A 24,788-nucleotide genomic window follows, 5' to 3' on the forward strand; every position below is an offset into this window, starting at 1 on the left:
CTGAGAGAAGTTAGATTTTCTAGGGAAGGAAGAGTTGTCACTAAGTGAAGACCTAGCCATCCTACTGGATCTATGCCAGATACATCCACTCCTAAGCCATAAACTCTGGTAGCCACATGGGGTTTCTGACTTAAGGCCTGTGGCTGGTTAAGTGTTAGAAGAGGGTTGCACTGGAGAGGCTGGCAGTTTGGGGGAGGAGCTTCTTTGCTTAAAGTTATTTTAGGCAAAGGAGACCAGTTTTAAAATGAAGCCCATTGACCAACCCATACTTCGCCAACCCAACCACTTAGTTCAGCCAAACTGTTGAGTCTCAGGAGGCAGCAATGCAGATGGGCTTCTTAAGTGTGGCTTGTATGTACAGACAACCACTCAGGAAATTAGATCATAGGCTTATGCCTTATGAAAACAGAAAGACACACATGTTAATTCACACAACACAATTCACAAACCAGTCTTTAAATTTGCAAGACTGTCTTATTGGGAAGATATCCAGTTGCAAGGCATTTGATATTCTTCTTGCCTGTAAATTAAGCATTATTGATAATGTCACAGACCTGGTTTAACTTTTGAATGAAAACAAACTTTTAATTAAAATAAACTTTATAGACACAGCTGCACTAGTTTATAGTCTACCACTGATCATTGTGATTTTCCTCAAATCACGATTTTTCTCCCTAAGATTACCCTCCTCGTTATTAAAGGGACTGCATTAAGTCCAGTTTTAATTTACCCTGTTCATTTGCATAAATACAACAAGAGCAGCAATTGATAGCATAAATCTTTTAAGTCTGCTTTGCTGGAACTTACACAAGGAACCTTCAGGATTACCTTTAGTCTGCCCTCTGGGCACAGAAGCTGAGCCACATACCTGCCATCTGGCCTTGCCTGTAAAACCCATGCTTTTTACAAATTCTTCAAGCTTTCCATTGTGCCTAAAGTTTCCTCCTAGCCATTTATCAGGGAAGCAACCTTTGTTTCTTCCCTAGAAAGATTGCCATGGACCGCACAACCACCCAAGGTGCTAGGCCTTTCCCTCATGGGCTTGCATTAGCCTAGGCATGCCTCCTTCAGGCATGACATTCCAGTCAAAGCCTCGGCTGACAAAAACCACCATTAGCAACTGGTCTTATTAGTTTTATGCAAAGGAACCTTATGTCACTTCTTACTTCTTTACAATGCCAAATACTGGAGGGTTCCGGTAGGGAGAAAAATATAAAGGCGTGAAGGAAAATCCTTGTCCTTCAAAACTGCATTTCCATGCATTATACCTTCTATTACTAAAACCATACAATTTCTTCTCAAAACCTTTATAAATTTCTAACAAATTTTTCACTTACATGCTTTACACTTCTTTTGGTTCCCTTTCTTTCATGTGAAGTTTTAAAATTTCCCTGGGAAACCTCAATTTTTCCTTTCAGAGCATAAACAGAACACAAGCAGCTGAGGTTTTCTTTTCCCAGGTTTAAAGCTTCCATAACTTTCTTTCTTTTTTATAATTACAACTTTCCTCAGACCTTCTGCAACATTCACAAACTTTCTAAATACCCTTTACTGCTTTAGATTTAACCATAACATGCTTCCAATCCTTGTTCTTTTCCACACGGCGAAGAACTGTACTTAAACTTAGTATCTGGCAGCTAAAAGTTCCTAGATTTGCAGAGATATTCTGCAGCTTTTTGAAGTTCCTGCTTCTCCTCCTCTCTTCTAACATACGCTTTCTGAGCTTTCCTAAGGAGTTTTTCAGTTGCTTTATTTGGCCCATTCATTTACTTTTTGCAATTTCTTACAAATATTTGGCCAGTTTCTGTTACAATGGTGACTTTTAAGAGTCCCTGTCCCACAGCATTCTCTGGATTTAGACCAGAATACTTCCTCATTTTGTCCCTGAGCTTCTGCAGGGATCTGATGGAGCTGTATTTCGAATGCCTTGGAGACATTCTGTGCATGGGGAACGGACTCCTTGATTTCCCTGATGACGAAGCTCCTAAGGTCTTTCATTTGAGCCCTAGCCTCCGGCCTGTTATCCCAATCAGGGTCTATACTGGGAAACTTCTCTTAGGCCGGGACAATTTCCTGACCAGGGGGATGTTCCCTTTCCCATATCCTCATAGCAGCCCGTCTGATCACTCCCTTCTCTTCCCCACTGAAGATGTCTAGTATAGACATTAATTCTGTCCACATGTATATGCTGGGTCCGGGGAACTGATCTAATTATTCTGCCAGTCCAAGGGGGTCCTTTACCAAGCGCTTCATATTGCGTTTGAAGTTTCTAACTTCAGTGCTTGTTGAAGGAGCATTTGACATATCTAATATGTCCTGGACCCATGGAGACCTCCCTAAGGGGAAACCGGCTGCTCTGAGGGAACGGGGAAGTTCTTTAGGTCTTGATTACATTGTTTCAATTCCTTTCTTAATTTAGATAAGTTGCCACCAGCGCCGTAGGTGTCATGGGGGCGGATACTGGTGGGGTATCTGCTAGGTGTTCCTGGCCTCTTCCGTCTGTACTGTCCGTCCACGGTGCCTCTGCCCAGTTGGCTGCCGGCTGGCCAGGGCTATAAGGCAATGGGAGACAGGACAGAGGGTCCCAGGCCTTATCTTTTTCTTTTTTACAGGGAAGAGACCTGCGGATCTGCTGGTAGGTGGTGATCAGCAGAGAGTATATTCCCTCTCTTCCTTAAAGGCTGATGCCTGGCCCTGGCTGTTGTGACCCAGTGGACCAAGCACCAGCCCGCGAACCAAGCGTCGCCGGTTCAACTCCCAGTCAGGGCACACGACCAGGCCACACGCCAGGTCCCCAACTGGGGGCACAAGCGAGAGGCAACCACACAGCGATGCCCCTCTCTTCTTTCTCCAAAAACAAACAAACAAACAAACAATCCAAAAAAGCTGAACACACATATAAGACCAGGGCTTGACAAACCCAACATTCATCAGACCCAAATCGGGGCTAGGAGACAGATTTCCCCTAAATGGGTTCCTTTGGCCAAAGGAAACAACAATAATTTACCATTGTCTGCTCTTCCTTACTTTTGGTCCCCACCCCTAGGCCTAAAATTTCCATTTCCCATCCTCAGCTGATTCTCGTGGCTGAATCCGGCTGTGTTCTCAACCTAACGGACCCAGCGGAGGGGCACTCCACACTCGCTTACTTGCACACAGACCGAGATGCTTCGTTCATCTCCGGCCGCTTCCCTTACAGGACAATGGACCCAGCGGAGGTGCACTCCGGCCGTTCCCTCACGGGAGAACGGACCCAGCGGAGGTGCACTCCGGCCATTTCCTCACAGGACAACGGACCCAGCGGAGGAGCACTCCGGCCGTTCCCTCACAGGAGAACGGACCCAGCGGAGGTGCACTCCAGCCGTTTCCTTCACGGGACGACGGACCCAGCGGAGGTGCATTCCGGCCATTCCCTAACGGGAGAACGGACCCAGCGGAGTAGCACTCCGGCCGTTTCCCTCACGGGAGGACGGACCCAGCGGAGATGCACTCCGGCCGTTTCCCTCACGGGACGACGGACCCAGCGGAGGTGCACTCCGGCCGTCTCCCTCACGGGACAGCGGACCCAGCGGAGAGGCACTCCACACTCGTACCAGCCACACACACACAACTCGTACCAGCCACACGCACAACTCGTACCAGCCACACACACAATCAGCTTCCCGAGGATGCCCAACCACCAAGGCAGTACTTAAGTCCAATTTTCCTACCTTGGCCCGTGCACGAGGTTGCCTGGTTGCCACGGTGTTTGCTTTTGTTTCCCCCTGCGTCGATCCACTGCTGTCCCAACAAGAAGTCTCGGGTCGTTTCCGGACACTGAGGCGGGTGGGCCCTGGGTCAAGCGGGCCACCCAAAAGCGGGTAGGACGCGTCTCCCCACCTTGGCTCAGAGCCCTTCCCTCACACAGGCGGAGGATCCCGGACGAGCCCCCAAATTGTGAGAAACGCTCACAATAAAAACTGGGACACAGGACTTGAGCAGTAAAACGAGGCCTTTATTCACGAGTCTGCAGAGCCGGGCGCACCCTCACAGCCAGGAGAATGTGCGCCCCAAGTAGACAAAGGAAACTGGTTTTATAGTCTTAGCTTCCCCACCCTGAAATTGCCACCCTAAAGTGATTATCTTTTCCATCCTGAAATTGCCACCCTAAAGTGATTATCTTTTCCATCCTGAAATTGCCACCCTAAAGTGATTATCTTCTTTGCCCTAAAGTGAGAGCAATTAGCTTCCCCGCCCTAACGCAATTAGCTCCCCCTCCCCGCTCCTTCTTCCCCGTTTCTCCATTACTGGTTACTCCGGAGTTACAATCTAACATGGTTATCTAAATGCCCCTTCTGTGGTTTGTAGATATGCCAGTGATGTCAGCTCCCTTCTCAGAGACCCTCTAATTACATTTGCCCTTAAGACCCTTTAATTACATTTGCCCTTTGTTACTAATGACTTTTCACTGGTTTGAGAGTCACTATGTCCTTGTTTCTAACAGAGGTCAGAGCAGTAAGAGCTGAAGAGTGAGCAAATGTTTGAAGGAGAAGAGGAGCAAGCAAGTGTCACGTTTCTGATCTTACAGACCAGTTTAGAGCAATCCACCTTGTCCTCTCCTCTGACATGGCCCTGATTTGTCCTACCACTTGTTAGATCTGCAGTGAACCTTCCTGTGAAATGATCCATTAATAGTATTTTTTCCCCTGACTCTGAATGTGTAAGATGGAATTCAGTTGTCATCCCTGCCTCATCAGGTGAAAGCAGAGCCAACTCTAGGATTAAACCCAGGTAGAAAAGGCGGGACCTTACTGCTTTAGCCAAAACTTAAAAGGTCTTTTATTCAACCTTCATCACTTCATCAGGGAGGCTAAGAAGGTAAAATCAATGGTGTTAAGTATTGTTGTCATTGCCTAAGGAGGAAATGCCTGATCTGGATGGAAATGTTTTGTGATCTCAGTTTAGATAGTGATATTTTAAATTAAGCTACACTATAATGTAATTTTGAAGAGGGTTAAGAGGTATATATACAAAAACCATCCTCAAAATTCACTGCCCATCAATGTGCACCCTGGACAGTCCCTAACAAAGCAAAGAGCTAAGGACTTTGCCTTTTCCACTGTGTGACCTTGGCCAGTTCCCTTAACCTATTTGAGCCCCTATAAAACAGGGATACTAGGACTGACTGTCTCACAGGGCTGTCATGAAAGAAGAAATGCACATGAAGCACTCTACATTGTGCCCAACACCTGATAAGTATGCTCACTTATTCATTATTGCCCATTATTGTTCAGCTGTTTAACAGCATATCAGAGTGCTGTAGGAATTATCGCTACTGCATGGACATGACCATTACAATTCAAGGGAACTCTTTACTTGATCAGAAACTATAGCTTGGTTAGAACTATAGTCAACCAACTATAGCTGGTTTGAGTATAAAGTTGCTTTGATTGTTATATCCTTTAATCAACACTGTCTAAAGACCCAGAAGAAACTGGAAAAGAACAGAAGCAATCAATACACTGTAACAGAACCCCTGGGCTCTCCAACTCTAACAGAACCCACAGGCTGTTTTGTTAGGGGCCTGGTTGCCCGCCGCCAGAATTATAACTCTCAATACCAGAGTTTAGTGAAAAGAAAAAGAACTGTTTATTTAATAGTTATATTGATTTAGATTATTTGCAGATTTCTGCCGTTAAGTCTTACTTTCTTTAAAACACCCACAAACACATATTTTTGCCACCCCCTACCAAACCAGGCTAGTTTTAGAAAAGTTAGAGATACCATTTCCCTACTTCCTAGACACAGTTCAGCTTTACAGGTAGCTGCCAATCATTCAATTCTGATTGGGGGGGGCCTTTCTGTGTTGTGGTGCTCACCAACTTTTAGTCCAGAACCACGTGGATTTCCCAGTCTCCTTGTAAATTGCATGGAGTTATCCCTTCTCAAAGCCTCATGGTGTACTCTCCTTCTCAAAGCCGCATGGTGTGTGCAGTTAAAATGTCTGCAGCTTATTTTTAAATCCCTGACTGCATTCTGTGACACAGTGGGCACAGTATCCAGTTCTGACGATTCACAGAACCTCACGCAGGCTCTGTGTGCTCTTTCCATATCATCCCCCGGTTCAAGACCCCTCCCATCTTCTTGGGCCTTGAAAGTATCAAATCAATTTGCATAACAAAGACACTAGCCACTAGCCCCAGAATGTGAAGGCATCCTGAAAGCTGCTTCCTTTTCCCCATTCCCCAGCCGCAAGCTCTGGGGGTTTTTGGACAACCCCATTCTGTAACAACACCGCACTAAGATGGCAAGACTGTAAATATAAAGTGAGAGAAGTAACCCAACCATTCCCACATTTTTCTCCTTCCCTGTTAATTCTTTGGCCTCTTCTATTAATATCTGCTCTATAGGATGAAAGTCTTGTGAGAAATACAAGAAATTCCCATGTACCTGTTACCATGCCCACCAGGGGGAGTCCTGGCCACACCTATGGCAAGGTAATAGGTATAGTGGAACAAAGTCCTTTTTTGTAAAGTTTTTCATTAACATTTAGTCAAGATTAGAAATACTGCAGTACTGTTGACTAATGGGAGAGTGCCACTTGATTCAAGAAGCAGTTTCAACCAGCTATACTTATTAGTGTCCTAAGGTGGGAAAAATAGAAGAAGGAGAGAATAAAAACCCTAAGGGCAGAATCAAACTCCAGGTAGTAAGCAGTTCAAAGCGAGAAGGCCTCAGAATATTATTTTTATCAGTACACACAGAAAAAATGCACACTTGCAAGGTAAGAGCTCCAAGGGGCTCCACATTTAAATAAAAGTTTCAATCTCTCATGGCCGTCAAATACTATGTCTTAAATGATATGAAATATTTAAAATGATACACTTTGAGTGAAGCACGTTTCTCTAGCCTTAATCTAATTTTCCAAAAAGTAAAGAAATTTTTTTTCTTGGTAAGAAAAATGCCATAACTATTCCTATTTATTTGGGAGGATAAAACGAAGCGTCAACTATATATATTTATGATGTCTTACAAGTATCAACAACAAGCCAAAAAGTCACTTACAAGCATATCAAAGTATAAAGTATTCGATTACAAAAGGAGTAGACATGTCTTTGGAGATTATATTTTGGAAGATGTACCAACAGAAAGTCTAGAAGGATTTAGAAAAAAGAAAGAAGCCCTTTGGGTTTCAACAGTTGGTCAAGACTTCATGGACTGGGTCTTAAAATATACACAATACAGAAAAACAGACCTGTCACAGATGTCTGTTCAACTGCACTAGCTAGCACAAATAAACAAATAACCCCACTCTCTCAAAAATGTTTCAACACAAGTCAAAATGTTACAGAGCGAAAGGGGGGTTCTTTCACATGGTGCCTTGGTGTAAAACCCAACAACTAGTGTTAAGAAAACAGGTCTTTATTTATAATATTCCAACCTGGGGAGAGCAGTGAGCACTTCAGCTCAGAGCCCTGTTCTCCCATGGGTCCCAACACTTCCCTTGCTCCCCAAAAGGCTAGAAGCCAAAAACATGCCCAGAAGTTCCCCATCCCTTATCTGTCAGCTGTCTCCTTCAGGATCTGGGGTACTGTTACAGAAACAGAGGAGTCCAAAAATCCCTGGAGTTTGAGGCTGGGGGATGGGGAGAAGGAAGCAGCTTTCAGAATGCCTCCACATGCCTGAGGCTGATGGCTGGTGTCTTTCATTATGTAAAATTGCTTGGATGCTTCCAAGGCCTCAGATGGATGGGAGGAGTCTTGAACCAGGGGATGGTATGGAAAGCACACAGAGCTGTTGGTCAGAACTGTTGGCAACACCCACTGTGTCAGAGGACGCAGTCAGGGATATATAAGCAGCTGCGAACACTTGAGGGGGGCGAGCTCTGGGGCTGTCTCCCTCGCTGGTGGGTGTTCGCAGAGATGCTCTGGAGAAGGAGAGGAGATCCACGCAGTATACAGAAAGAAGACAGTTTGCAAGGAGGCTGAGAATCCAGGCGGTCCTGCATTGAGAGCTGGAGGGCACCACAGCACAGAAAGGACCTCCCCAATCAGATCGAGTGATTGGCAGCTACTGGTAAAGCTGAACTGTGCCTAGGAAGTAGGGAAACAGTGTTTCTGACCTTCCTAAAACTGGCTAGGTTCGGTAGAGGGGAGGCAAGGATATGTGTAACTGTTAAATAAACAATTTTCTTTTCACTCAACTATACTATTCAGAGTTGTAATTCTGGCGGCGGGCAATCGGACCCCTAACTAAAGAGCCCGTGGGTTTGTTTTCAAGTGGAACAGCCCAGGGGTTCTGTAACAGTACGATGTCATCAGCCTCCATATAACAGTCCAGGAAAACATGTGCCTTGTTGCACTGGATCACACATGGTTCTCTCTTTGCCCTTTCAAAGACGTATGAATCTCTTTCCTTCTAAAAACACATATTGCTCTCTTTCTACCTCCATGCAAACCGTGTGGATTTTTCCCTCCCTACAAAATGGCTGCAGCCTTATTTTTAAATCCCTGACCATGGCCTGTGATGCAGTGGGCAGAGTAAATTGTTCTGACCATTCACAGAACCTTGCACAGGCCCTGTATGCTCTTTCCTCACCATTCTATAGTCAAAACCCCTCCCATCTCCTTTGGGGCCTTGGAAGAACCAAAGCCATTTGCATAATGAAGACACTAACTACCAGCCATAGTCATGCAAAAGTATCATGAAAACTGTTTCCTTCCCCCATCCTCCAACCACAGGCTCTGGGGAATTTTGGGGGACCCCACTCTGCAAAAAAAGCAGTGGAAGAAGAGCTAGTGTAAAGTGGAATTTCATGACAATCTTCCTCCCATGCAAATGCCATCAAATTTTTTTTTTTATCCCCACTAATCACTTGGGCAATCATTTTAACCCAAATGGGTTAATAAGAGATTGTGTCTTTGCTCTTGCTATGCTGTTTGCATAACATGCCCTCCCTCACTCTTTTTTGTGTCTAATTTTATTTATTCTCCACCTTCAGTTCAAATGCTACTTTCTCCAAGAAGTCCCTGACAATTTCTTCTTCCTTTTGCACTTTCAAAACACTAATATGCAGATATTTCTTCATTCAAGGAACAAGTAAGAAATACCTTACAGATCCTTTTGATAAAAAGGTGAACTTTAAAACAATTCCAGCCTAGCTGGGAAGCTAATAATGATAACTATAAAACAAATGATCAGAGCTAAAGTAAAAATGTGCACAAAGTACAGTGGTTCAGTCAATTGCAATTCTGTTCTTTCAGGTTCTAGAGAAGTTGAGATCATATTTCCAGAGAAAATGGCATTTGAACTGATACATAAGGATGAATAACATTTTCCTACTCAAAGAATAAGAAGAAAAAAATCAAACTGTGGAGGTTGAGGTAGGAAGGCATTGGGAAAAGAGTGGAGGCATTAGGTTGCGTAGCATGCTAGTGTTGCATAAAGTTATTCAATGCTGTCGTTCATGACCAAGCCTATCTACCGGCATCATCACTCATCATTCCCAACCTATAGTCTAGAAATCAACTGGTCCACTCTAACTTAAATCCCATATCAAGCACTCTCTCATCTTAGAATGTTTCCCCAAACTTTTTTTTAATCCAACTTCCTCAAGAATCAAAAATTCAATATTGCCTCCTCAGATAAGCTGTCCTTTCCCTGTTCCTACTCTCCCAGTTAGAATTGGGTGCCCCTTCTTTGCAGTCCACAAAACTCTGCTTATTTTTTGTCTGAGTCCTTATTGCACATATTGCAAGTCTTTTCACTTAAGCTATGAAGTATTTTCTGGTTCCCTGCTATCTAATGTCTGTTCATTGAATGAAGTATCAGAACCTCCAGTAGGCTGGGAGAGAGGGAGTGAAATAAAACATAATTATTGCTTTTAAGGAGTTTACAGACCAGCTAAGGCATAAGTGGTGTGACAGTGACTGATGTTGGAGGGAGATGAAGCAGACATTGAGTTGTAGGAGCCATTGGCTATGCTAGAGGGAGTTGACAATGAGACAGATTTCTTTTCTGTGTTCCCAGCACCTACTAGCACAAAGACTGAAAACTGGGAGGCCGAAAAAACCACAGGCAGGTTTTGTTTGTCCCTATAAACTAACATTGAACAATCAGAAGATTTTAGATAATAGGATGGATTTCTGGCTTCATTTCAGTAATCTGATAACATGGAATTGCATTCTCAGAACTGAGGAACAACTGCCTTTTTCAGATGGGGCACTTTTTCACATTTACCAATTTTTATATTGAGTAAACTTATTTCAGTTAAAAACTGAACCACTTTAAAGGAAAACATAGGTAAATAACTGTACAGACAGTACTTGGGTATTGCCTTAAAAGGGAAGGTGGCACTTACATAATGATTCAAGGCCATGGAAAACAAGACAAGGTTTCCAGGTTCTCTACCACTGCCCACCCCCATCCTCACCTGCAACTTCCAACAATTTTTGTCAAATTGTACATATAAGCTAGGCATATCTGTAAGATCTTCATGATATATTGAATACTTTATAAAATGTTATCTTTGTTTAATATTTTCCAGAATTTAATCTCATTTAATCAAATGAGATATTAATGTCACTTGATACTAATATCACAAGCTCTACTTTCTTTTATTTGTGTTTACCCAGAATGTATTTATTTATCCTTTTATTTTAAAATTTTTTGAGTAATTTCAATTTAGTGTTTTTTATGTATGGAGTATACAATGCAGAATGTTCTTTTTAAATAATTCAACCATAATATTTATTCATTTATTTATTGTTTATTTCTTTTTTTTAATTTTATTTTTCACCCTGGCTGGTGTGGCTCAGTGGATTGAACGCTGGCCTACAGACCACAGAGTTGCTGGTTCAATTCCGGTTGTGGCACATACCTGGGTTGTGGCCAGGACCCCATCTGGGGATGTGCGAGAGACAACCAGTCAATGTTTCTCTCATACATGGATGTTTCGCTTCCTCTCTTTCTCCCTCCCTTCCCCTCTCTCTAAAAATAAATAAATAAAATCTTTAAAAAATTTTTTATTTTTCAGTGACAGTTTACATTACATATTATTTTGTATTAGCTTCAGGTGTACAGCATAGTGGTTAGATAATCATATACATTACAAAGTGTTCTCCCCAATATTTTCAATACCTACCTGGCACTGTACATAGTTATTACAATATTATTGACTGTATTACCTGTGCTGTAAATTACATCCCCATGACCATCCTGTAACTACTAATTTGTACTTCTTAATGCCTTCACCTTTTTCACCCAGTCCCCAAACCCTTCTCCCTTTTGGCAACCGTCTCTCTGTTCTCTGTGCAGAATCCTTTCTTGAGATAGATAGGTTTTAGAATATCTATGTCTGTGGATATAATAGTTACATGAGTCTTACTTTTATCATTTTTTAATTATTTCTTTCTTATTTTTAGCTTTTTAAAAATAAATTTTCAGCCCTGACTGGTATGGGTAGTTTGGCTGGAGCATCATCTCATAACTGAAAGGTTTTCAATTCCTGGTTAGGGCACATACCTAGATTGAGAGTTTGATCCCTGATCTGGGCACATATGATCCCCAGTCCGGAAGCATGCAGAGGACAACCAAGTGATGCTTCTCTCTTGCATTGAAGTTTCTCTGTCTCCTTTCTTCTCTTTCTTCCTCTCTCTCTAAAAGCAATGAAAAATGTCCATGGGAGAGGATTAACTAACTAAATAAATAAATTTTCACTGTGTGTTCTATACTTGTCTCGTGTTGGTATGTGTGTTTCTTCTGACAATCGAAGACGTTTGCATTTTTGTTACTACCTTTATTATGAAATATAACCTACTTTCTATTTGTTTTAAATTGTGTCTAGTTACTACCTATTCAGAAATTATGACAACGTGTATTTGCACTTCTTTCTTCCTTTCTTCTTTCTGCCACCAACCTAAATAGATATCAGAGAGAAGCAAATTGTGGGTGGCAGAACAGCAAGTGTGAAGACCTGGGGTAAATTATGCTAAGATTTTTTGTTTACATGTTTGTTTCAAGAAGAGCAAGGAGGTGCCCTGGCTGGGTAGCTCAGTTGGTTAGAGTATTGTCCCAATATACCAAAGCTGTGGCTTCGATCCCAGGTCAAACCTCTCTCTCTCTCTCTCTTTCTCTCTCTCTCTCCCCCACCCCTCCATCCCGCCTTCCCTTCTTCTCTCTCTAAAATAAAAAAGAAAGCCTTGGCCAGTGTGGCTCAGTTGGCTGGAGTCTTGTCCTGTAAACCGAAAGCTCATGTGTTCTATTCCCAATCAGGGCACATACCTAGGTTGCAGGTTGAGTCCCCGGTAGGGACACAGATGAGAGGCAACCGATTGATGTTTCTCTCTCACATCGATCTTTCCTTTCCTTCCTTTCTCCCTCCCTTCCCTTCTCTCTAAAATAAATAAGCATGTCTTCAGGTGAGGAGTAATAATAATGATAATGAAAATAAAATAAAGAAAAAAAAACATAAAAAATATAGCAAAGAGGCCTCTGGGGCTGGAGGTAGAGGGAAGACATAAGGTCAGTGAAGTCATTATGACTGTGTATTTGTCTTTTACTCTAACATCTAAAACTGCTGGGGAGTTTTGAGCAGGAGGATGACACCTGATTTACATATAACCCACGCCTCTGTTTGAAGACTAAGTGTAGAAACACCAAGCACAGAAGCAAGAAATCGTGGGAGACTATTGTGATAATCCAGGCAAGGGAAATAATGGCAGCTTCTTCTAAGATGAAGTGATAGAAAAGTATTCAGATTCAGAATACATTTTGAAGGTAGAATAGATTGAATTTGCTGATGTATTGGATGTGGTATGTGAGAGAAAGAGAATTACTGCAAGGCTTTTGACCTGAGCATTTACTGAGATGTTCTCCGGATTGCTGCAGGAAGAGAGCAAAACCTGTTATTAAACCCCAAATTAGCAACCTCAGATAGTTGAACCTATTATTAAACTACAATAATAATTGAGATGATGTGATAATGGAGCATGAATTTACAACAAATATATATGAAAAAGAATAGAAGCTTAGAAAGGACCTTAACACTAACAAGAATTTAAAATAAAAGTGGCATTTCTATCACAAAAAAAAAGGATAAATAATTTGAAGTATTGTGCAGAAACAACTAAATAGTCAACTGGAAAGAATAATGTTGAATACCTACCACTGCCTGATACCTGGCAATGATTGATAATCATCCCCAAAAGTAGAGACGGTAAAGTTCTAGAAGAAAAGATAGGACGATATTTTTTAACTCTTGAAGTGGGAAATATTTTTATAGCACAAAACACAGAAGCCACTTTTGACTTTATTGTAAAAATTAATAACTTCTGCATGACAAACACCCATTAATTATCAAAAGATAAACAAGAAATTGGGGTGGGGCTGTATTTGTAAGTATCACAGACATATATGATGTTATTTGTCAACTCTTCTATATTAATAAAAATTTATTTTAAAATATCATAATAAAATATTAAAAAGAAAAATCAAATTCTACAGAGATTCAGGAGCTGGGGTAACTGAATGCAGGGTAAGGGGTATGGCACTTTCTAGAAAAAATCAATGTATTTCAGGAAGTTCTCCTAGGTCCACACTGCCCGCAGGGCACGCCAAATGGATTTTATACACTTATCCTAACTAGGCTATTCTCACTGGTTACTGCCTGCATATTTAGGGGGTGGACTCAACACTATCCGATTAGAGATGATGATGCCACAACTGTGGTAAAGAAACCACAACTGAGTCCAGCTCAAGATGGGGGCATAGGTAGACATGCTTCACCTCCTTGCACCACCGTAAGAAGGATCACAACTAACTTCAAAACAAAAAACACCCAGACTTCCAGAAAATCAAACTGTATGGAAATCCAACAACCAAGGATTTAAAGAAGCCATATTCATCCAGACAAGTGGGGGGGGGGGATGGAGACGGGGATCCAGGGGGCAGAAAAGACGCACTGTGATTGTGGCAAGATGGTGGTGGCAGCTAGTGGAACAGGGGTCCCATATTCACGTGTGGTGGATAAAAATTGGGAGGGATACCTTGGGAGCAAGCAATCCTAATCCCACACCAGACCATGCAGCCCAAGGTTCCAATACCAGGAAAATAAAGCCTCATAACTTCTGACTATAAAAACCAGTGGGGGTTGGAGCAGTGGAAGAAACTGCTGGTCTCTCAGGAGAGTCAATTTAAAAAGTGCTTGCACAGTGCTAAACATATGCAAACCCATCTACCATAGGATCCACCACCAGGGCAGCAACTAGAAGGGTGCCAGTTGCATATGGGAAGGGGGCGAAGTGAATGGAAATGGGGCAATGCCAAATAAGCCTCCAGCAGTCAAGCTGCAGCAGTGTCTCCTCTCTGACCATCCCCCACATACAGAAACACGAAGTGGTAAAGTAGGTGTGACCCACTTTGGCAAATACCTAAGGTTCCACCCCTTACAACTTAACAGTTATGCTGAGACAGGGAGTCAAAGCAGCTTTACCTAATACACAGAGACAACACAGGGAGACTGCCAAATTGAGGAGACAAAGAAATATGGCCCAAGTGAAAGAACAAAACAAGGCCCCAGGAAAAGAACTAAATGAAATGGAGGTAGCTAACCTGTCAGATGCAGAGTTTCAAAAACTGGTGATATGGATGCTCAGAGAACTCATTGAGTACAGCAACAACATAAAGAAAGAAATGAAGGGTACACTAATTGAAATTAAGGAAAATCCACAGGGAATCAATGATGAAGGGAAGGAAGCCAGTGTTCAAATCAAAGATTTGGAACTTAAAGAAGAAATAAACATTTAACCAGAACAGAATGAAGAAACAAGAATTCCAAAAATCAAGGAGAGACTAAGAAGACTCTGGGCTATCTCCAGAAGTGCCAACATCCAGATCATAGGTATGCCAGAAGGAGAAAAGGAAGAGCAAGAAATTGAAAACTTAATTGAAAAAATAATAAAAGGAAACTCCCCTAATGTGGTGAAAGAAATAAGACATACAAATCCAGGAAACACAGAGAGTCCCAAATAAGTTGGACCCAAAAAGACCACACCAAGACATATGATAATTAAAAAGCCAAAGGTTCAAGATAAAGAGAGAATCTTAAAAGCAGGAAGAGAAAAGCAGAGTTACCTACAAAGGAGTTCCCATAAGACTGTCAGCTGATTTCTCAAAATAAACTTTATAGCAAAGAAGGGACTGGCAAGAAGTATTCAAAGTGATGAAAAGCAAGGACCTACAATGAATATTACTTTATCCAGCAAAGCTATCACTTAGAATGGAAGGGCAGATAAAGTGCTTCCCGGACAAGGTAAAGCTAAAGGAGTTCATCACCACCAAGCCCTTATATGAAATGTTAAAAGCACTTATTTAAGAAAAAGAAGAAGATCAAAACTATGAACAGTAAAATGATAACAAACTCACAGCTATCAACAAGTGAATCTAAAAAACAAAAACAAAAACAAACTAAGCAAACTAGAACAGGAAGAGATCATAGATATGGAGATCATTTGGAGGATTATCAGCAGGGAGGGGGGGGAGAATGGAGGGAAATGTACAAGGATTAAGCATAATTAGTAGGTACAAAATACACAGAATAGTATAGGGAATGGAGAAGCCAAAGAACTTGTAAGCATGACCAAAGGACATCAACTAATGGCGGGGGGAGGGGGAGATTGCTGGAGGGAATGGGCATACTGGTTGGAGGAGGGCAAAGGGGAAATATTTGGACAACTGTAATAGAATAATCAATAAAATATATTTTAAAGAAAGAAACCAATAACTGGAATTATTCCCTATTTCCACATTCCTTTATGGATTGAATCAGACCAAGGCACTTTTTTTAATAGCAGAGACAGATCACCTGTTTGCAAAAATTCTGGGATACTCCTTAAATTTCATACTCCATACCATCCTTAATTATCAGGGCAGGTGGGACAGAAAAATATGAACATAAGAATGACTTTAGAAAGGATGTCAAGAAACCAGATGTTAATGATCAGGAGCTCTGCTCTTGGCCCTTATAAAAAGATCCAGAATACCATAAATAGGAAATATTGGGTCAAAGCCTTAATTTTTTTTTTTTAATTTTCGATTTGGGAGAGAGAATGAAAGAGATTAATTTTTAGTTCCACTTAGTTATATATTTATTGGCTGATTTTTTTATGTACTCTGACTGGGAATTGAATCTGCTACCTTGGTCTATCAGGACAACACTCCAACCAACTGAGCTACCCCGCCAGGGTGCATTAACTCCTTTTGAAATAGTATTTGGACACTCAATGCCTACTAGCATCTCTAAAACTTCTATTAAGCAAACATGAAAATTTAAGTGAACAATTTGATGTCATGACTAGCTATATACAAGAACTAACTAGTATGCTTGAATCATATCACCAACAGGTAAAAGAGGCATGGCAAGCCTTGCCTTCCTTTTGACCAGGAAACTGGCTGCACATTAAGGTCTTTGAAAGAAAACATGTGCTGTAGCCTTGACAGGAAAGACCTTATGAGGCACTTCTAGCCACCTAAACTGCCATCAACATTTTTAAAAGATCTTCCTGGATCCATGCAAGCCATGTCAAAATAGATCCATACCATAGCTCTCAAGACAACTGGGAGATAGACCCTACAGGTGACCTTAAACTAAGGATTTCCAGGGCTAATTCTCAGGCCCCAGTAGCAAACAGCACTGCGAATCACCTAATTCTCTCCAACCTAGGCGCTGCATGTATGACTCTCTAAATAAAGACATTTTAAAAACCCCACTCACACCTCCTCTTATTGATGAACATTTTCCTCCCACAATTTATTAATCTTCTATTTTTTTTATAAAGCTGACTGGAGAGTGTTCATTCCTATCTACTTTTCTGTTACTCTCTCTAAGCTTCCACTGTAGGTTCTGCTTCAACCTGTATCTTGCTCTTACTAACTCTTTTTCAACAGGTCAGGCCCAGACTGAACACCTCTTTATACCAGTTTACCATATGCTGCCTACGTCAACTAATCAATCTGACTGTTTGTTATATCAATATCTAGGTAGTGCGAAAGAGCCTGAAGTGATCTTTGCTCCAGTCAGTGAGAACACATGTGGATCGAGTATGGAAAATGGATGAGCAGCAGAGTATGGTACCCACAACAAGACAGACATCAGTCTGCTTCTCCTGATGAGTCACTTGGGCCCCAGAAATGCTCTATAGAAGCTCAAGGACTGTCCCTTGCCCAATAAAGACAAGTGACAGTCCTTTGCATTGAAAACAGACAGAACATTTGACCTTCCTGAATGATATATCAGGACAATATTGCAATCAAACTCTGTGGTTTGATTCCACAGAAGGTATTTTTAAATCTCTCAAGGAAATTGTGACTCCAGCACTAGTGTTTTTGGCACAAATGTCTGCCAAAAAATGTTCTGAATGGCTCACAAGCCACCTTGTTCAACTTGGGGTATTGCAGATGCCCTACTGCCCATCCCCGATGATTAAGTTGCCCAATACCACAAACTATATATGCATGGACCAAAAACCTGGACTTACTTGGTTAGGTGACAGATCTGAGCTTTACCACTGCCAAAACCAGACCACAGGCCTCCTGTGCCAGCTATTTCACAATCTGTTCTGTGCTCACAGATTGACAGGAGCACATGGGAAATGGAAGTGTATGAATGCTAACAGTACTAGTAGCAAAGGCCAGGGAATACTCCAGAGCTTAGGAATTACGGATTCTTCTTTCACCTTGTCTGTAAACCACACTGGTCTTTTCATTTTATGTGGTGACAAAATATACAAAGCTTTCCACCTAAATAGTCAGGACGATGTGGACTTGGATACCTTGCTCCTTCTGCCACCAAATATTCCATCCTAAATGGCAGCCAAATTACAAACTAGGACTTCTTTGTTCATGAAGTTGTGCCACATAAACATGTAAAACAAGAATTTGTAAAGAATGTGCTTATGTATCACAACTCCAAGTTCTTTGAAGATTACAATTTTTTTTTTTAAATAGCAATCTTAAACGTTTCCATGGTGATGGAACGAGAGTTCGGTACCACTATGTAAACTTTGAAGATACTCGAGTCAGAAGTGAGCAGCTTAGCCTCTGTGGTTCTCCAAAACCATTGTGTCCTGGATACAGTGACTGCCCAACCAGGAGGAGCTTGAGCACTTACTGGTGAATGTTGCTTCTATGTAAACCAAACAGGATAAGTAGTGTCTAACTTAAATCTGTTAAAAGAAAGGATTATCTTTCTCTGACTAGCTTATTCCACTTAGCATAATATTCTCCAGGTCTATCCATACTGTCACAAAAGGTAAAATTTTCTTCTTCACAGCCGAGTAGTATTTCATTGTGTAAATGTCCCATAGTTATTTAATCCACTCATCTACTGATGGACACTTGAGCTGCTTCTATATTTTGGCAATTGTAAATAATGCTGCAATGAATGTAGGGGTACTTATGTTCTTTTAAATTAGTGTTTTGGATTCCTTTGGAAAGACAAATATCACATGACTTCACTTATATATGAAATCTAATGAACTAACTGAACTAACAACCAAAATAAAGACAGACTCATAGATGGAGAGCAGGATGACAGCTAAAGTTGGGGGAGGTTAGTGGGTAGAGGGATTGAGCAAAAAGGAAAAAGGACTCAAGGACATGGACAACAATGTGATGATTGGTAGGGGGCAGGGTAAGGTGCATATAAGGGGACTAAATGGTAATGGAAAAAATACAATAATTTTTTAAAAAGAAATGATTGATATTTTCCATCAGGTAAATGAAGCAAAGGCATTTCATTGGACTGAGTTATTCCCAGGAATGGGAGACTGGTTTAAATGGGTTGTGGAGATATGCTCTGATTTGTTTTTTTGTTTGTTTGTTTATCCTCCTGCTAATCTATGTTCTTTTCTCTCTTTACAATCTCTTACCACTCAGTTACTAACTCATTTTTCTCTCCACAGCCATCAGCTCCTATTCTGATATGTGAAACTTCTAGGAAACTTGCAGTAGAGGGAACTGTGGGGGTCAGGAGGGTCTCCCCAGAATGTGCCACAGTGGCATGTAGGTTATTTTGAGCTAAAAACAACGCCCAACAAACTCAGGAAGAGGTTTCTTTTAGGTTTGTTGTTTGTTTGTTTTTTAACTCCCTTCTTTCCTGCCTAAAGAGATTTAGACAGAAAACCCTGCTTCAGGAAGAAAAGCTTAGAATAGTCACTATAGCACATATGAATTAACTGTGGCAGACAGAAGAGATATATGCAAAAATCTGTTCACTAGATTCCCCTTTGTGTCACATCGTTTCTGGGTGGGACAACAAGAATTTGTTTACTGTATGCTTGCTTCTTCTTATCTATCTATGTATTGCTTACCCCCTCGCCTTAGTCCAAAATGACACACACCTGAGTTTGCCTCACTGCCTTTGGAATTCCATGCTTATGTGATTTTCCCTTGTGCATGTATTAAAATTTGATTTTCTGTTAATTTGCTGTATGTCTTTTGATTTATTCAACCAACTGGAAAAAATGAAAAGAGTAAGGGGAAAGTTTTCCTAGTCCTGATACTTTGCTAAACCTCATATGGAAAATGAATATAATAAAACCTACCACAAGAGGTTGTTGTGATGATAGAATCAAATGTCACAGGAGAAACTGCCTGTACTAGTATCTGACATATGTGAGTTTCAGATGTGCGTTGAGTAATTGCACAGAGTAATTTGCAGGAAGTCATTAGTGTATCTTTATTGTGATAACATAAGGTTAAAAAAAAAAAGAAATCAAATCTAGAAGTAATTTTCAAAGGTAATCAACGTGGTGGTCAAATATCTTGTACATCTAACATTCAGAGCAGATTATTTTGTAGTTGTTTTTGACAACTGCCCCACATTCAATATGACAAAGTTAATTTCAGTAATAATCATAAAACTGAATGAATAATAATTATGGCCAGGAATGAAATGCAGGTGGAGAAAATTTGCCTTTATTTAACTTCATATATATAAAAGAAAAAGAAAATTTTAAATATTTTATTAAAATAAAGGAAAGCCTCAGTGTTTTGCAAATACATAGATGTATTTTTTGAAAGAAGGGGTAAATACATGTTGGTCTGTGATAGAAATGAATAACATTATACTTTCTGTTTTTGAGTGTTAACTTAGAAAAATGTGTCAATGACTTCATCGAATTTGACTTTCATGTCTTCAGATTCAATAGATGGTATAGACAGATTTGTTGCTATACTTCAGAGCAAGCAACATGTTTTAATAATTTTAACTTGGAAAAGTTTCTTTCACACAAAAGCAATAGACATATAAAGAGTTAGGGGAAGTATTAAACATGAGGATAAAATTGGCAGAGTCATAAAAATCAAATTTAACAAGAAATTTCAGAAATTTCAATACTCTTCATATCTGTCTTCAGGATTGATTCTAGACTTTCAAATGTCTCCACACACATACAAAATGCTATTAGTATGTTATCTTTAACAGAAATTACATTTTTCTGTAATTTAATAAAATATTCCAAGGATTTTTATTTAAAAAATAAATCTGAGAAAATTTCTGAACAATAGTAAATATTGTCATTTTCTAATCCTTGCTTTAAAATCATGTCCAGTGTTTGAAATCCAGACATTGACTTTTGATTTCTTCTAGCAAGTTAAGGTCTGCATCTTTCATGGTTTATCCTAGCATTGGTCTTTGAACCTTTATTGTTCTTTTTAATGTAAATGTTCCATTTCCTTACATTTTGTTGTCATATAACCTTCTCTTCAATTTCTGTGTACAGATCTTCAGGAAACAATTTTAAAGGTTGGTGTTTTACCAGATATTATTCAAGTCTGATTCTAGCTATTTGTAAATATAATTAACTTCATCTAAAAATTTCATACAAGGAAAAAATGTAACTAAAAAAATTTGCTTACATGTATGACTGTTTATTTTGAATCTATTGTTTAAAGATAAGAATACATAAATTACAAGAGTTGGAGGCAAAAACTGCCCAATGACCTAAAACAATTCTAGATCATTATGAAGTTGCTTGCAAAACAAATGCATGTAGTTGACTTAATTCCAATGGGTCAGAGACCAAAAGTATAAGTGGAAATGCTCCAGATTAACTTCTATGTAGTATGCAAAGCTATTAAAGGATTGGTAATGAAAATGTGTTATTTAGAAGCTTATGTACAAATGACTAAACCCTACAGGTGATGGAAATGTTCAAAATTTAGATTGTGATAATGACTGTGCAACACTATGAATATACTAAAATCCAAAGAACTTTATACTTAAATAGGTGAATTTTATAGTATATGAATTATATCACAATAAAGGTGGAAAAAAAAGTTAAGAATAACTGCAGGGATAGTTTAGAACTTAACCAATGGATGAATTTGGAGTAGTAGTATTTAATCACCGACATTGTTTAGAATTACTGGCAGTTTTATATTATTCTTAATTCTTTCCTATGAGCCCCATATAGTTTGTACCCAGGGCAAACAGCACCCTTGGCAAACAGCACCCTTGGCTTATCACTGGATCAACATGAGTGTCCATAATTCTATGTAATATAGTTGTTATTAAATTTTACTCCTTTAGGCCCTCAACTCAGAGGCAGCTACATCAGGCCGCCCTGATGCTAAACCACACAGTAATCCAGGGGATATTGGAATCTAGCCTTAAATGACGCACTCAGGGGTGACTGCATTTTCCCGGCCTCTGATACTGAATTTTCTGTTACATTTCCTGTCTCTCTCTCTCTTTCTTCCTTTCCCCTCCCTAGCATTCTGTGTTAGAAATATCTGCAAATTATTCTAAGAGGCTTAATGTTCTTAAACCTGTCAGTTGCCTGAGACTTTTTTAAACATTAGCAGAATAAGGTGATTTTTCTTTTTTAAGGTATGAAGTCTACAGCAGCTGTGTAGCTACAACACCTACATTCACACTAATTCCATTTCATTCTCCTGTTAAGGCAAGAGAAACTTCAATCCAGTTTTGAGGTTGGGGGGATGTTAATGTTAAGGTGTGACTCATTTGTTTCCCATTGCCACCAGGGTGGTGGGCTGGAGAGACTTACGAAATTCACAACATATCAGTCACTTATGTAAGTGCATCCTTTATGGGATGTTTTTGTCAAAACCTAGAAACCCTGGCTTTCTTTATCTTTCCTATTCACTTGCCTCCTCCCTGTTTCCCAACAGTCAAGCATCAAAACATCCAGCAGAGGGCCTCTGCCCAAAGTTACGGACTTTTTTTCCTGGTCAAATATACTTTCTCCTCACAGTTTCCAGGCAGCTGTACTCGTTTTACTTTCAAGTTTTACAAAGTGGACTGACCCACTCATTTTCCATCTCTTCTCTTTTCTTGCATTTCCCCCAGGACAGCAATGGATGGAGTTATCTGACAAATAAAAGCCAGAGAGACAGATGTGCAAAGGGACTGCCTCAGAGTCGAGAGTTCAATGGCCCACTGTATTTCCCTAATTGAAAGGCAGATGTTTTTATGTTTTAATGTTTATGAATTTAGGCTATGTGACAATTTGTGCAGTTTTATTTACATGTATACTGGTACTTATCCCCTAGGGTTGTTATGAGGACAAAAGATGATCTTGTGTGTAAAGTGCACTTCACTGGTAGAAATTCTTTCATGACAGACATTTTCTCTTTGAGAAGGCAGAGGAGGCTGCTAGACTCTGTGGGCACATGAGATTTTATTTTTATTTTGGGGGAATGTGGGTTTGTGTCTGTGTATGGATTTATTTTATTCACAGAGCTCAGATGTGATAGCTCACCTCTGTTCTGAGGAGCACCTGTTGTGACAGCTTGAATAGGATGGAAGTGGGGGGAGGGCATAGAATCTGCTTCCAAGATGGCTTGCGTATGTGGGGCATGGTGTTATTTTTAATATTTATTTTACTGAGGTATAACTTACATACTATAAAAATTGACCAATTTAAAATGTATATTTCAAAGATTTTTAGTGAATTTATCAAGTACAACCATCAACATTTTCATCACTTTCAAAAAAGTTCATTTGTGCTTGTTTACAGTTAATCCTTAGTTGCATTCCCAGGCCTAAGCAACCACTGATCTGCTAGATTTTGGTCTGTATGAATTTATCTTTGCTTGACAGTTTACGTAAATGGAGTATTATTATATGGAAGTCTTTTGCACCTAGCTTTTTTCACTGAGCATAATGTTTTTGAAGTTCAGCCATGTTGCAGCATGTCAGTAGTTTGTTCCTTTTTATTGCTTTCATGTTTTATTGTATGAACATACCACATTCAGTTTATTCACCAGTTGATGGGCATTTAGCTTGTGTCCAATTTTTAAGCCTCATGAATAATTGCTGGGTCATATGAGTAAAGTTTATGTTTTTTTTAAGAAACCATAAAATATTTTTCCAAAGTGGCTATACCAATTTATATTCTCACCAGCAGCGTACAAGGCTTATGGTTTGTCCACATCCTTTCCCACCCTTGTTTGTCTTTAATAAGACTCGCGCTTTTTAAATTGTCATGTAAAAAAAGCCCATGTAAAATTTACCATCTTACCCATTCCTAAATGTACAGTTCAGTAGTGTTAAGTACATTGACATTGCGCAATCTCCAGAACGTTTTCATCTTGCAAAACTGAAACTTCATCTGCATTAAACAACTCCGTGTTCTCCCCTCCCCCTATCTCCTAGAAATCACCATTGTACTTTCTGTTTCTATGAATTTGACGACTCTAGAGACCTCATATAAATGGAGTCACATACAATTTGTCTTTTTTGTGACTGGCTTATTTCACTTAGCATAATGTCCTCAAGATTCATCCATCTTGTAGCATGTGCCTGAATTTTCTTCTTTTTTAAGATTGAAGACACACAGGTTTGCTGAAGTAATTGTGGTGTTAGAAATGTATTAGCCTCAGAGGCTAAAGAGGTGGTCCATTCTGTCCTAGCACAGTGAAAAAAAAAAATTGAAGGCACGGGTTTTTAAAGGCTACAAATGCTGCATTTATCATCCTTAGAGTTAAACAAAGTCCCTCTTGCAGTCTTAGGTACAGGAGGGAAAGAAAAAGAAAAAGGAAAGAAAATGGGAGAAGAATACTGGAGAGAAAAGGTTTTGAAAAGGAAAAGGCATACAGATAGGAATTAGGAATACACACTTTATTATTTGCCTTTTGGCAGTAAAAAGTAACCACTTGCGATTTTTGGCCAAGATGGAGGCATAGATAGACACGCTGCATCTCCCTCCATAACTAAGAAGGAATACAACTACAGTAGTCCCTCGCTATATCGTGGTTCACTTATCAAGGCCTCACTGTATTGCGGGATTTTTAAAAAATATTATTTTTAATTATTTATCGCAGATTTGTCGCTATATCGCAGAATTTTGTGGTCCTGTATACGTATGTTGTTAAAGTTACATAGGTTTAAGAGTATAGAATAAATGTAAGGTTCCTACTTCGCGGGGGAGGGGGGCAGAACGTAATACCTGTGATAAGTGAGGGAATACTGCAATCAGAAGTTCCAGAAAATCTAGCTGCATGGAAGTCCAACAAACAAAGCTATTAAGAAGAAATACTCATCCAGACGGGTAAGAGGGGTAGAGCTGGGGTGGAGAGGACACAGTGTGGTGGTGGTGGTGGAGGCAGCAGCAGTGGCAGGCCGGTGGAAAATGCAGTCACATATTAAAATAAGTAGCGAGGGGCACCTGGGGAGTACTCCCAGCACCAGACCAGACCATGCAGCTCACAGTTCCAGCACTGGGAGAAAAAAGCCGCATTGCTTCTGACTGTGAAAACCAGTGGGGTTTGGGGCAGAGGACAGACCT

General features: G+C 40.2%; 1 pseudogene; it reads left to right on the forward strand.

Moving 5' to 3' along the window:
* Positions 1-23,826: 23,826 nt before the first annotated feature.
* LOC150010099 (small nucleolar RNA SNORA66) lies at positions 23,827-23,920 on the forward strand (annotated as a pseudogene).
* The last annotated feature ends 868 nt before the right edge of the window (positions 23,921-24,788 follow it).

The sequence above is a fragment of the Furipterus horrens genome, unplaced genomic scaffold, assembly GCF_987537825.1.
Source record: "Furipterus horrens unplaced genomic scaffold, mFurHor1.1.pri manual_scaffold_5, whole genome shotgun sequence".
Lineage (NCBI taxonomy): Eukaryota > Metazoa > Chordata > Mammalia > Chiroptera > Furipteridae > Furipterus > Furipterus horrens.